Source organism: Ciconia boyciana, chromosome 2 (genome assembly GCF_034638445.1).
Source record: "Ciconia boyciana chromosome 2, ASM3463844v1, whole genome shotgun sequence".
Lineage (NCBI taxonomy): Eukaryota > Metazoa > Chordata > Aves > Ciconiiformes > Ciconiidae > Ciconia > Ciconia boyciana.
Window position 1 is genome coordinate 27,480,639 of NC_132935.1, and position 12,421 is coordinate 27,493,059.

At 40.7% G+C, this 12,421-nt stretch overlaps 1 long non-coding RNA gene across 1 annotated transcript in view; it reads left to right on the forward strand.

The window, feature by feature from the left end:
- Positions 1 to 7,450: 7,450 nt before the first annotated feature.
- Positions 7,451 to 12,421, forward strand: part of LOC140646868 (uncharacterized) — a 28,637-nt gene continuing 23,666 nt past the window's right edge. The window contains exon 1 of the long non-coding RNA XR_012040590.1: positions 7,451 to 7,704. This is a non-coding gene — a long non-coding RNA (uncharacterized lncRNA). The remainder of the gene's footprint in view (positions 7,705 to 12,421) is intronic.

Here is a 12,421-nt window from a genome sequence, read left to right on the forward strand (position 1 = left end):
TTGAGGTGTTTTTCCATGTCAGGATTTTCTACACTACTCATTGCCACCATGACTGATCCTAATCTACAGCTGCTCACTGAGAAACGGAGGCATAGATAAGTGGCTTGCTCAAGGTTGCACAAGAAGTTCAAAGCAGCACTTTGAACCAAACTCAAGTCTTGGGACTTTTATGTATTACTCATTAGGTTTTCCTCCCTCGGCTTACCTCTGGGAATGGAAACAGATGACAAACCCCATACTTCTTAGAACAAATTACCTGCTTTGTTATTCTGTCTTTCAAGCTTTGCCATAAATTCCACTTCATTAACATTGGCCAAAACACCTCAGTGAGCTGCACTGCTTGGGCTATAAAATGTGTCTGGTGAGTAGGCAGGAGAATCTATTTAGCCACAACCATGCAAAAGAGCAGGATCAGGAGGCTCTGGCTGTTCTGACATGAATTGTCAGTGACTACTAATGAACACAGATTTTTTTTTATTTTTTTTTTTTTCCGCTGCTTACCACTGTGTTGAAGTGGCAATGTGTCTCACCACACACTGTGGAAAAGGGTTTTACAGTCTCTGCTAGTGGATGATGATTTCAAATGGACAGCCTGTGCAACACTGCAGGTTAAATCCCATCTGGATTAAGTCTTTCCTCTCTGAAGCACTCCTTGGAGCGACGAACTACCCAGCAGCAAAGCCCATCTGCAGATCATTACTGGTACGTGTGACAAAGGAAACACCTGAGCAGGGAAGCGGAGAAGTGTGCAGAGTTCACAGGCAGGTGTTGCTGTCTAGGGAACAGGTTGAATTCTGGAGGGCACCTGGAAAGCCTCAGACCACCAACATTTTTAGCAAGGCTTGGCTATGTGCCTTCTGTGCAGTGCTCTGATAACTGAAATGTCAGGTGCAGCAACGGGGGAGAGATGCTGAACTTTCATGAAGAATGCAAGAAAATGGATGAATCCTTCCCCTGTTTTGAAAGGGTATGTGACAGTCAGATCCTGAAGTATCTGGGCTGGAGCTAAAGATACTCATCTGGAGAACAAAGTTTGTCCTGCTTTGATATCCCAAAAGCAGTAAGGTACTACAACACTGTTCAAGCGATGTTTGCTCTATTCTGTTGGTGGGCCAGTTCCACAGAACTGGGGATAGAAATGATCTACCGGATTTCCACTGACTTCAAACAGAGCCTGTAGCAGACCAGAATAACAAGCAGGCCAGGTTAATAAAGGGGTTTTTTTAAAAGAATACTTGCAGCTTTCCATAAGAATATGTTGAAATGCTGGGAAATGAACATTCACCAACTCCACACAGCTGTTATTTACAAAAATAGATAAACACCTTCCTTCACTGGGAGGTGGTATTTGCAGCTTTATTTATCAAGGCACTTATGAGAAAAGGTAGTTTGTGGCTGACAGCATCAGAGAGAGCTGAAAGGACAGACGGGAGAGCAAAGATTCAGAAGGCGGTGGGCAACTGGCATAGCTGGAGAACCAGCTCATGGCTTCTGCTCATGCTGAGAGGTGAGCTAAACAGAGCCCTAGCAGGCTGTGCGCTTCCTTTGCACCTGGGTTCAGATATCTTGCACCGTTCTTGTTTCAGGAAAGTCTCAGTTTCTCAGAAAGCCCTGTATAAAATGGATATAATAGGATTCAGAGTCACAGACTCAGAGGAACAGTATTAGTTCAAAGCACCTTCAAGCAAATGGGAAAGTTTAAGCCATAGTTTACCTTCTTACTTTAAAATTTTATTTTGCTTGCTTGAATTTTTCAGGCTGGAGACCATCTCAAATCCAATGCCACAAAACCTCTGTCCTTCCAGAACACTGTGGCTTTGTGGAGGTCAGAACAGGTCTCTGGTTTTTGTTTCATTCATCTCTGTACACTATAATAACAATACATCTGCATTTTTATTCCTCTCCAAGTAAGGCATGGGAAATGAGGCAAGTAAAGGCATTACCAAGGGCAATAGACAATGGAAGATTGACCTAGGTGTATGTTTAGCTAAATTAAGGAAAGGGAATGTGAGTGAGATAAACAAGCATCCGGGAAGACGGCTACTGAATTTCCCCACCAGTAACATCTCTTGAAAGCTACTATCAGCAGTACTCAAATCTCTTTGATCTGAGAAAAGACAAGGCAGAGTGCACAGCTTCTTTATGCTCCTAAGCAGTTTTTCCCTCAGAGACAACTGTGTGATCTACTGTTGATAAAGATATTTGAATGTGAAAAGCAGGAATTGGGTGAATTAACCTTTATACTAAAGCGCCTCAAATACCTTGGGTTCAAAAGCTTAAATCGCACTTGAACGTTGCTGAACTACTCTTCCACTTATCAGAGTCAGAAAAGGGACGGCAAGAGAGAACTGAAGGAGAAAATAGGCTGGGATGGAACAAGTACCATGAGGAAAGTGATAAACAAATAAACTGTGACAAGAGACCCAAGGAGGAAAGAGCTGGATCCTAATACAGAAAGAAATAGCACAAGGGAACTATGGTCTTCAAGACTATATGGAGCAGGCTAGCTGTTATTTCAAAATATTCTGCAACTCCTAAAATCATAAACTTCAGCATTATCTTTTTTAAAAAAAGGAAAAAAGAAAAAAATTGTATGATAAATCATTGTCACTTTAAAAAATAAATGAAGAAAGGTGGACTCATGGAATTAGTGAGATTCACTTCCTCTGCAGAAAAAATACAAACATCCAACAGACTTCTGTGAGCACCTACAAGATAGCAGAGCAATAAATAACTGAGTGGAAGCGAACAAAACATGCCAGATAACCCACTACAGAAGTAAATTAAGGTTAATTGGCCTTCTGGATAAAGCAAAGAAGTAGGTGTCATACATCTTGACTGTAGTAAGGTTTTTTACACTGTCTGACATGATATTCAACAAAAATAAGTGAAGGATACATTGCCAGAATGTAACTGCTTGGGAAACTGTGCAGAAAAAATAGTTATCACCGTTTCACTGTCTGACCAGAAGGATGGATTCTTCAAGCTCCTTCTTGGGGCCAGTGCTATTAATTAGTTTAATTAAAATGATAGGTGGTAGAATATTAAACCCGCAGATGATACCAAGCCAGGAGGCACTGCAAAGACTTCAGAGGACGAGAATTCAGGATTATCTTGACAAACTGGGGAAATGGCCTAAAGCGAAGTGGGTGCAACTCAGTGCGGAATGAAAGGTGGTGTGCTCCGGGCTGAGATGTGGGCTGCAGCAGCGAGGTGGATGGCAAAGCAGCCGTTCTTCAGCGAAGGAGCTGGGGGCCGGAGCAAACACAAAACAAACATGAGTCAGGAAGGTCAGGCTGTTGCCAAAAACCCAAACATCGTACTGGGTTGTATAAACAATGTTGGCATATGTAAGAAACATTAAATAGTCCTTCTGCTTTCTCACCACAGCTGGAGCACTGGGTCCAGTATGGGGCACTTCAAGAAAGATGCAAATCAGTTGGAAAGAGTCCAAAGGAGAGGAGCAAGAGTGATCGAGGGTTTGGAAAACATGACCTGTGCAGAAAGACTGAAGGCAGTGAGGTTGTTTAGTCTAGAGAGAGGCAAACTGAAGGGATGTATGATAAGTCTTCAAATGTTTAAAAGGTAGCTGCAAAGAGGAAAGTAATAAACTGTTGTGAACGTCCAAAAGAAGTAGTGGGCTTAACTTTCAGAAAAAGAGATTAAGGGTAGAAACTAGGAAATGTTTTCTGTGAAAGTAACAGAACTGATTGGCTAGGAAGCCTATACAAACTCCACCATACGAGGGCTGATAAACAGGTTGGACAAACATCTGTCAAGAATAATTTAGGAGCAGCTGATCTTGACTTGGTGGAAGGGAGCGCCTAAATGATCCCTTGAGATGCCTTCCAGGCCTATTTCTACAGCGTTATAATCAATGGGTAGAAGAAAGCTATGGGTTTAAATGAATTAGTGCAGGTGATGCAGAAAAGGATCTGGGAACTGAAACATTCATTCACAGAGTGTTGTGGTTTAACCCCAGTCAGCAGCTAAGCACCACACCCTCCCCACACCCTGCCGTGGGATGGGGAAGAGAATCGGAAAAAAAACAACCAAACAAACCAAACCAAAACCGTGGGTTGAGAAAAAGACAGTTTAATAGGACAGCAAAGGAAAAGAAAATAATAAAAATAATAATAATGATAAAAGAATATACAAAACAAGTGATGCACAATGCAATTTCTCACCACCCGCTGACTGATGCCCAGCTCATCCCCGAGCAGCAATCACTACCCCCCAGCCATATCCCCCAGTTTCTATACTGAGCATGATGCCATATGGTACGGAATAGCCCTTTGGCCAGTTGGGGTCAGCTGTCCTGGCTGTGCCCCCTCCCAGCTTCTTGTGCCCCTGGCAGAGCATGGGAAGCTGAAAAGTCCTGGACTGGTGTAAGCATTGCTTAGCAACAACTAAAACATCACTGTGTTATCAACATTATTGTCATACTAAATCCAAAACACAGCACTATACCAGCTACTAGGAAGAAAATTAACTCTATCCCAGCTGAAACCAGGACACAGAGTTTACAAAATTTCAAGCTACATGTGCATAACCTTCCCTTCCTTAAAATAAGATGTTCTCATAGGGGTAGGGGCAGATCTCGACCCAATTAACATTTCAAGTACAGTAGAAATTAGGGATGGAGCTTCTGTGTTGGACTGTACCAGCTAACTTCTCTGCAAAGTTAGGAGGTCTCAGGTCCTCCAAATGGGATACTGATTAACTACACTTTTTTTTTTTTTTCATTGGCAGTGAGATAGTTGTGCTTAATCAAATATGCTTCTGGAAAGGTCAGGACTGATATGAGTGGGGTTACTTACCAGTACATACATCTTCAAAATTTGATTCCAAAGCAAGACTTGTTTTAAATTATGAGTCTAAACATATTTGGAACACTTTGAATCATATCCAATAGTTTATTTTGTAAAAGGGCAATAGTATACACATGACTGTTTCATCTTCTTAACTAAGATAATTTGTAGTAGTCACTTTATCAAAAAGTCCTCCTGATATGTGACTGTCATTCTGTATCTTTAACTGTCCTTCTGATTCTTGTTTTCCTTGGTGTCCTGAAAGCTCTAAATAAGCTTCACAGTGTGTATGGTGGTTTTCATCTAACCAATGACAATGGGCTTTTGTGAATATTACGCAAGCTTTTTCAGAATTTTTATAGGTCTACTGGTTGGCATTGACTCAAAGTTGTTTGATCTTAGAAAAAGTCCTGGTTCCATAAATTCCCTGAAATTTGTAGAAATGCAAGGTATGTAAGACCTGCAAATTCAGACCCCTGCAAATGACTGCATGCTATAGATCTCAATGTATGGCTCATGTTGGGCGCTTGCGAAATACATCTATCGGCAGCAGACAGTTACCTTAAAAGAGATCTGCATCCAGGTAGATGGTTTATAGACTGTCAGGCCACACTGCTGGTTTAGATTTGAGGAATTACTTTGGAAGAACAAGGCGGGTTCTATTTTTGACATTTCAGCAATGAGACCACTTGTACATTATGACCCAATTTGATTTACTGTAAGAAAATAAGAGTGCTGTAATTTGTAAAAGACATTTATTACATGAGTCAAAAAAAGAAAAAAAGGGGAGGGAAGGGGGAGAGAAAGCAGCTTAACGTCTCTGTCCATCCCCATCTGGTTTTATTTTAATCTCACTCTAGTCACATATGAAATTTTGCTTAGCTGTCTTCATTTTCTTAGTCAATCTTGATTAATGGCCTTCAAAGTAAAAATAATTGGCTTGCATCAGGCTTGTTTTATAACTCTTGTTCACAAAGAATGTGAAAGGCTGGAAAATGAGCCTAAACAGAAGGAATGCATTACGTTAGCCTTTGAGAAAGAGCAGTCCTCCAGTTGTGTTTCACTGTGTATTTTTATAACAGGCGCCTCCTTGACTGTCCATGATATTGCAGATATGCAGTGCCAAAAGCTTTTGTATACTTCATCAGGCTGACCATGTCACCTCGCAATCTCCCAGCAGCCGCATGTGCACAGGCAAAGGGAGGCAGAGCCAGCCCCCGCTGACCAGAGCTCCTCGACTCGTGCCCACGGAGCCAGCACGGGCTGTGCAACATGGAGCGGGTGCACAAGAAGCTGAAGGGATGCTTTTGTGCAAGTGCTCTCTAATTACTCTACTCCTGCTCTTAAACTTCAAGAGAGTTGCCATGCAATTTAGGGAGTGTGGATCTCGCTGGAGCACAGAGGAGCAGTCACACATTGACTTTAGCTGGGGTGAATGTGGCCCTGTGGCTTTACAATTACCTTTATTCCCCTCCAGTGAATGCAGTCCTGGTGGAGCAATCCACCAAACTGATTATCAATTTGATATTTTAAAAAATCTTTTATGTTTTAAAAAATTGCATCAATTTACTGCGCTCAATTTATTTTTAAATAAACAGAGTATATGCTCATTTTTAAGGAAAAAAAAAAATTCCTTTGGCATATCAGGAAAGGACCTGATACGGGAAGTTTGTTCCTATTCCGGACGAGCATTGTTTCGAACTTGCTTTCTTGCTGTCAGAAAGTTAGGGACATTCAGTCTAGTCCTTCCTTTGTGTAATGCACAAAACAGATCATTCTGTTTGCATGCTTATGACAAGATTCAGTATTATGTCCTGCTTACCAAAAAGGAAGTCAGCTTTCTGTTACACATCTTAGGGGTGAAAACTATTACTTAGATATTAACCAAAGAGAAAGAAAAGTTCTTAATTTGAATTATTTATGTTAATTTAGGAATATTTGAGCAACTCATGACAGTCCTGTGAAGTTATTATACCATATACTTATTTCCTTGTACAATTTTGAAATAGGAACAGTTTGTGCTTTTCCTGATGCTTTTCATGTAACAGCCTCAACATATGAGCTGAACTTCCATTAAGCTTCCTAAGATTTCTCTGGAGTATGCATGTGATATACTTATGATACGTTTGCCAGATATGGCTGGATCCGAACTTGGTCTGGAGACGAACACTTTTCCCAGAGTAGCTGAGACCCGCTGCTGAGTCCTGTATCTTCTCTTCTCCCAGCAAGGCAAGCCAGGGTTACGCAGATGGTATTTTCATGTCAGTGCAGATCAAGCTGAGCATTAACCTCATGGCATGGACCAAAATCAATCTGCAGGGCTGCCTGTATTCTGTGGGAGAGGAATGCAAATTTTCTTCTTTTCAGAAAGTGGCATGCAAAATACAGATATCAAGAGATCCCATTCCCTACACTCCAACATTTTTGGTGCTGTTCTTTTAAACAGTTAATGATGTATTGTAACCCAGACATCCGACCTTCAAGGAAGCACAGCCCCACCATGACACTCCTCCTCTTTGATGCCTCACCAGCTTTTGGAAAGTTGGTTTTACAGCAGCTCCTGTTAGACCCAGGGCAAGTAGCCAAGGCTGATGTAAGGTCCATGAAGAGCAGAAAGAAACCCGCCGTGTTCCTCCCCCCTACTGGAATGTGTCTGATTCTTCAGCTGCAAAGTCTTCTCAGTTCCTAAAATCTTTTCTTCAAGAGACTTCTGGACCTACCTGAGAACTGAACAGAGGAGACAGACCTGTGCCAGGCATATGCTTGAGAAAATGTCACCAGCTGGAGAAACAATAGTACCAACTCCATAATGTTTAAAGCTTTGAAATGATGGCAGTGCCCTATTGTTCCATGGATGTATTTTTCAAGGATTAATCATTCCCACCATTAAAAGGTTTGGTCTATATCTTGTTCAGCTTTGGCTTGGGCTATATTATGCTATTGTTCCATTAGGCAGCTACAGGATGCGTGTACCTACATGAACCTTCTGCAGCAAGCTCTTATGGCAGCTGCATTTTTCACATGGGAGAGATGAGAAGCTGCAAACCTAAGACAAGTACTGTCCATCTTACAGAACAGTCTGTGTAATTGATCCCTTCCTTGCACTCCATTTAGTTTTCTTAGGGTCCACCATGGTACCTCCACTGTTCGTTCTTTGTCTTGGAAAGACTTGGCCACCAGATACCGTTGTGTTTGTGGATGACATTGTGTTTGATGATTTCGCTAGTGCCCAAGTATTACCTTTAAATCTTATGGGCATAGGAAATGGACTGAGCTCAAACAGCACAACATTGTACGAGTGGCACAATACTGGCTTTACTGACCCAGACTCTTCATGCTAAATGTCGGTGGAAATCTGCCAGGTACATGTCCTAGCTGGCTATATCAAAGCAATAAGAATAATAAATATATTGATAGTGGTGCATAGATTAGAGAGGAAAACCAGAGAGTGCTGGTCTAGTTTGACTCCTGCTTATATCCGTTTGCTGGTACTGTTATCCCACAAGTGTGAGGTCGTTTACCCGGTGTGCGAGACGCCAATATATTACTCTTTCTTTTCATCATTCACTCCAGCCACCTGTTCTGCCATAGATGTCAACAAAATAAGATCTTTGGGGTAACCTTTCCATAATTTTCCTTTAAAAATTGCCGAAGTCCTTAGAATAAAAGGAAGCTTTTTATCTCATCTGAAAATAAATTATATTTCTTTTTTTAGAATGAATTTGTTCGCTTTGTTGACTTGAAATAAAAATCAAGTCAACAGGAATAATAAAGGAAATAAGCTATTTTTGGTTTTGTTTGCTTCCAGTTGACTTGAAATGAAATTTTTCTTTTGGATTACCCGTTTGCATTTGACCAGCAACTCTCCTAGTCAATTATTTGCATAGTTCAATCTGTGACTGCCTATGTGAAGCTATCTGCGTTTTCTGTTACACTGCTCTTATATGGTAGTGGAAAATGACTGGAAAATGTCATTGCATTATCTTATACATCAGTGGTACATTATGTCTTATACTGTGTGCAGAAGGTGTGGTAGAACTAGGAAAGGTAGCCTGGACAAGCAGCAGATTTCCATAGGTATGGTATGGCTTTCATATGCAAAGAGACTAAACAGCCTGACTTTTCAGCTTAAAAGAATAAACATTCTGAGGATATGAGAGAGGTACATGAAGTCCTGGATGCTTCAGAGAATAGGGAGTTCAGTGTTTCTCACAACAGAAGAATGAGGGGAATCCAGTGATGATCTTAAGCAACAGGTTTAAAAGAAAGGGAAATATTTCTTCTGTATCAGCTACAATCTCATTTTGTAACACACTATGCTGCGGAGGCCAAAGTTTGAAGAGGATCAGTAAAAAACTAGACTTTCCTGTGGTTTGATCAGTTTGAAACAAAATTGAAACACATGTCAAAGGGAGATAGGCAGCTCTCCCCTGCTTTCCCCTGACTGGTTTGGCTTCATGGGCAGGATCTGGCTGGGGGCTGTCGGTCCAGCTGGCTGGCCAGGAGACGGGCTGGTCCTGCCTGGCCAGGGGCGCGTGCTGCCCTCAGACACGGGGCAGCCCAACATCAGCAGCCTGCTTTTCAGATGACAGAGAGGCAAACCAGTGACTCGGTGACGTGTGTGTGGTTGCACGCTGTGCAGAAACGCTTTACACATGTGCATGGTGAGCACAAGTGTCTCCTAAGTTTTGAAGTAACAAGGGAACAGAAATGCCAGAGAAAAACAGCGTGTCGTTTGCTAAGTTTGCACAATGTTTGCCTGAAGATGCAAAATAAATATCTAATTATCGGCATGGGAAAGGAGGAATAGCCATGCCCACTCTGTGAGAGTGCTCAAAGGCTATCTCACTTCTTTATTTTTATTCTTTGAATGAGAGCTTCCCAGAAAAGGCTATCTGAAGGGAGCTGGTGCATAATGAGGAATGCTGAGACTCATATGCATATTTCATATAATATCTTCACAATTCCAATGTGGTACATGAACCTGTGATAGAAGTGGGCAGCGGAACAGTGAGAATGTGGCCATTGTGTATTTTATAGTTTATAAATTCATTTTGTTTCTTTTTTTCTTTTTTTTTTTCATTCTAATTGGCATATCTTCCTTTCTGGAAATTGATTTTTCAGTTCAAAGCAGCATTCAAAGGAAAACGAAAGAAGAAACTGAAGACATTTTGAACCCATTTGCATACTTCTAAAGAATTAATCCACTTTTTCAGAGAAAGTGAACGACAAGTATTTACATTTATTTACCTCAAAAGAAGCTGCAAAAAAATTAACACTTTCATCCAATTTTACTTATGCCAACATTTCTTTTTTTGCTGTAAGAAGTCAGCACTTTTTTTACCTCTGTCTTATAGGACGTACATATCTAGAATTGGCAGGTAATTGCATGAGGTATGTAGGTATGTACTTAGTATACTTGCAGCTGCTTGATTTAGGAGTTGACCTTGCCTTGTTCTTTGACCACAAGAACTTTCTGAATTATTAAAACCTAAGGATTTCAGTTTTGCAGTGCTGATATACTTACCTACGCGTGAGCAATGGACTTTATGTAAACAGTGTAATGTTGCCAAACAGACTGTGACATGCAGTCATTTCTAGTTCATTTAAGGTTCAGAAATGAAGTCTCCTTCATGCTAACAGTAGATCATTCACCTCATACAATTTAAAATGTTATTATTGCAGCTTGTGCTGTTGTTGGTATAAAATGTCATAATATGATGCTCACCTTGGATGTGGGAACAGATATTAAACTGCTTCTGTTGGTTGCTCAGGCTGAACCCTACCATGTGAAAACTCATTTGTTTGTTTGTCTAAAAAGATTTAGGATTGCACATCATCTTTATCCATGGTAAACATTTTGTTATATACAGTATACTAATTATTGTTGAACTGAAGTGTTTTTCTAGCCCCAGTGGCATAATGGAAATTATACTTCGAACTGCATAATATTCTTGGAAAGGGAATATAGACTTAGCAAAGAACATCATCATTTTGCTATAATGATAACATACCTATTTACATAATGATAATGTACATATTTACTGCCAAGCATGTTTGTTCTGCATTAGTGTTCGTAGTGTGGTGGGGAGAATTGCAAAATGGAACTTCGATTTGTGCCTGGTGGCTGTCATCTTGCAGGGGAGCAAAGAAGGGAGAGCAGGCAATGGGGTGTTTCTGAAACAAAAAGGAGTAATGCTATGTGCTAGGCTTGCATTGTGTACGAGATCAGATCTGCACATGCCCATTTGCTTTCCTTTCTTCTTTTTTTCTGAGGGGCCTTGTCTGTTAAGTAAGTGAAAATCCTTTGTGAGATTCCTGGCAGCAGGCATCAAAAAGATGCTAAAAGTCTATGTTAGCTGCGTGCTCTCTCTTTGAACACAGTCTCAAGTAATGCCACTGTTGGAATCATTTAATCTGAGAGATAAAAAAAAAATATCTACATTTTTGGTTTCATTTCAAAACCTGTAAATCTCTGTATACATCTAAAGAAGCGGGAAATCTTACACTTGGAGGAGACAGAAAAAAAAAGTTAGGAGACACTATTTGGTGAGCTGTCATGTTTTCTGAACTTTTTGTAATAGGAAGAAGTCTCTAAAGAGCCCTTTTCTTCACTCCTCTAACAAAGGCATGTCCCAGTTTATTAAAAAATCATACACAACAATGCTGCCTGCCAGGTTTTATAGCCCTAATGAAAATTTGGTCCAGAGCACAAAAAATATCTGGAAAAATGCCTGAAATTTCCCTGTCGCAGATGTTTCAACAGAAGGTGCTTGCATGCCATTCGTTAATATAACGCCATACGGGACTCGGTATGACCACTGCAATAACCAGTAAGTAACACACGCAGTGTGCGCATCACTGCGCCAAATTTTCCGTCTGTTGTGTGGGGCTTGTATCCTGTGGATTGAGACGTACCTTGATGAAACTGTATTGTCATTGAATGATAATATTTGTGGATCACTCTGCTAGAAAACATCCTATCAAGAATGTGGGAGGTCTGTGTAAAGAGTCGGTGCAGCATATTGGCATTGCAGTCGGTTAGGAAGAATGGGAATGTTAGTATTTATGCCCCTTTTTTAGCCTATCTTTCAGATGCCAATTTACAGGAGCAGCACTCCAGATATTAAAGCACTTTCTCTTTGAGAGAGGCTGTTGAATTTTAATCTCAGGCATTATGTAATTAAAAGGAGCATGTGAAATACAGTAATTATCGATACAGTGGAAAAAATTACACAGACACAACATTCTCCTGGGATAATTATTTTTTATTTTGTAAGTTTAAAAGACTGAAAGGAAAAAGGAAAAAAAATCCTGAAGTGCACTGTACTCCATCAGCTCCAGTTTTGTATCCTGAAAGGCAGAGAAGCACCTAAATAACCGACTACAAAAATTTCCCTGTGCACCCAGATGAATATTGTCTTCTGCTCTTGGGAGGGAAGCTGTGGAGTGTAGTGCTTTGATTTGTGTATGTCTGAGGAAGGCGATGTGGACTTTTTCTACTAGTAGAGGTGGGAGTTGTGTGTACAAATCATCCATGCTGTGGTGAGGATGAGTGCTTCTCATGGACCAAACCAACACCCTTAGAAACACTTCTCCAAGAGTTAAAT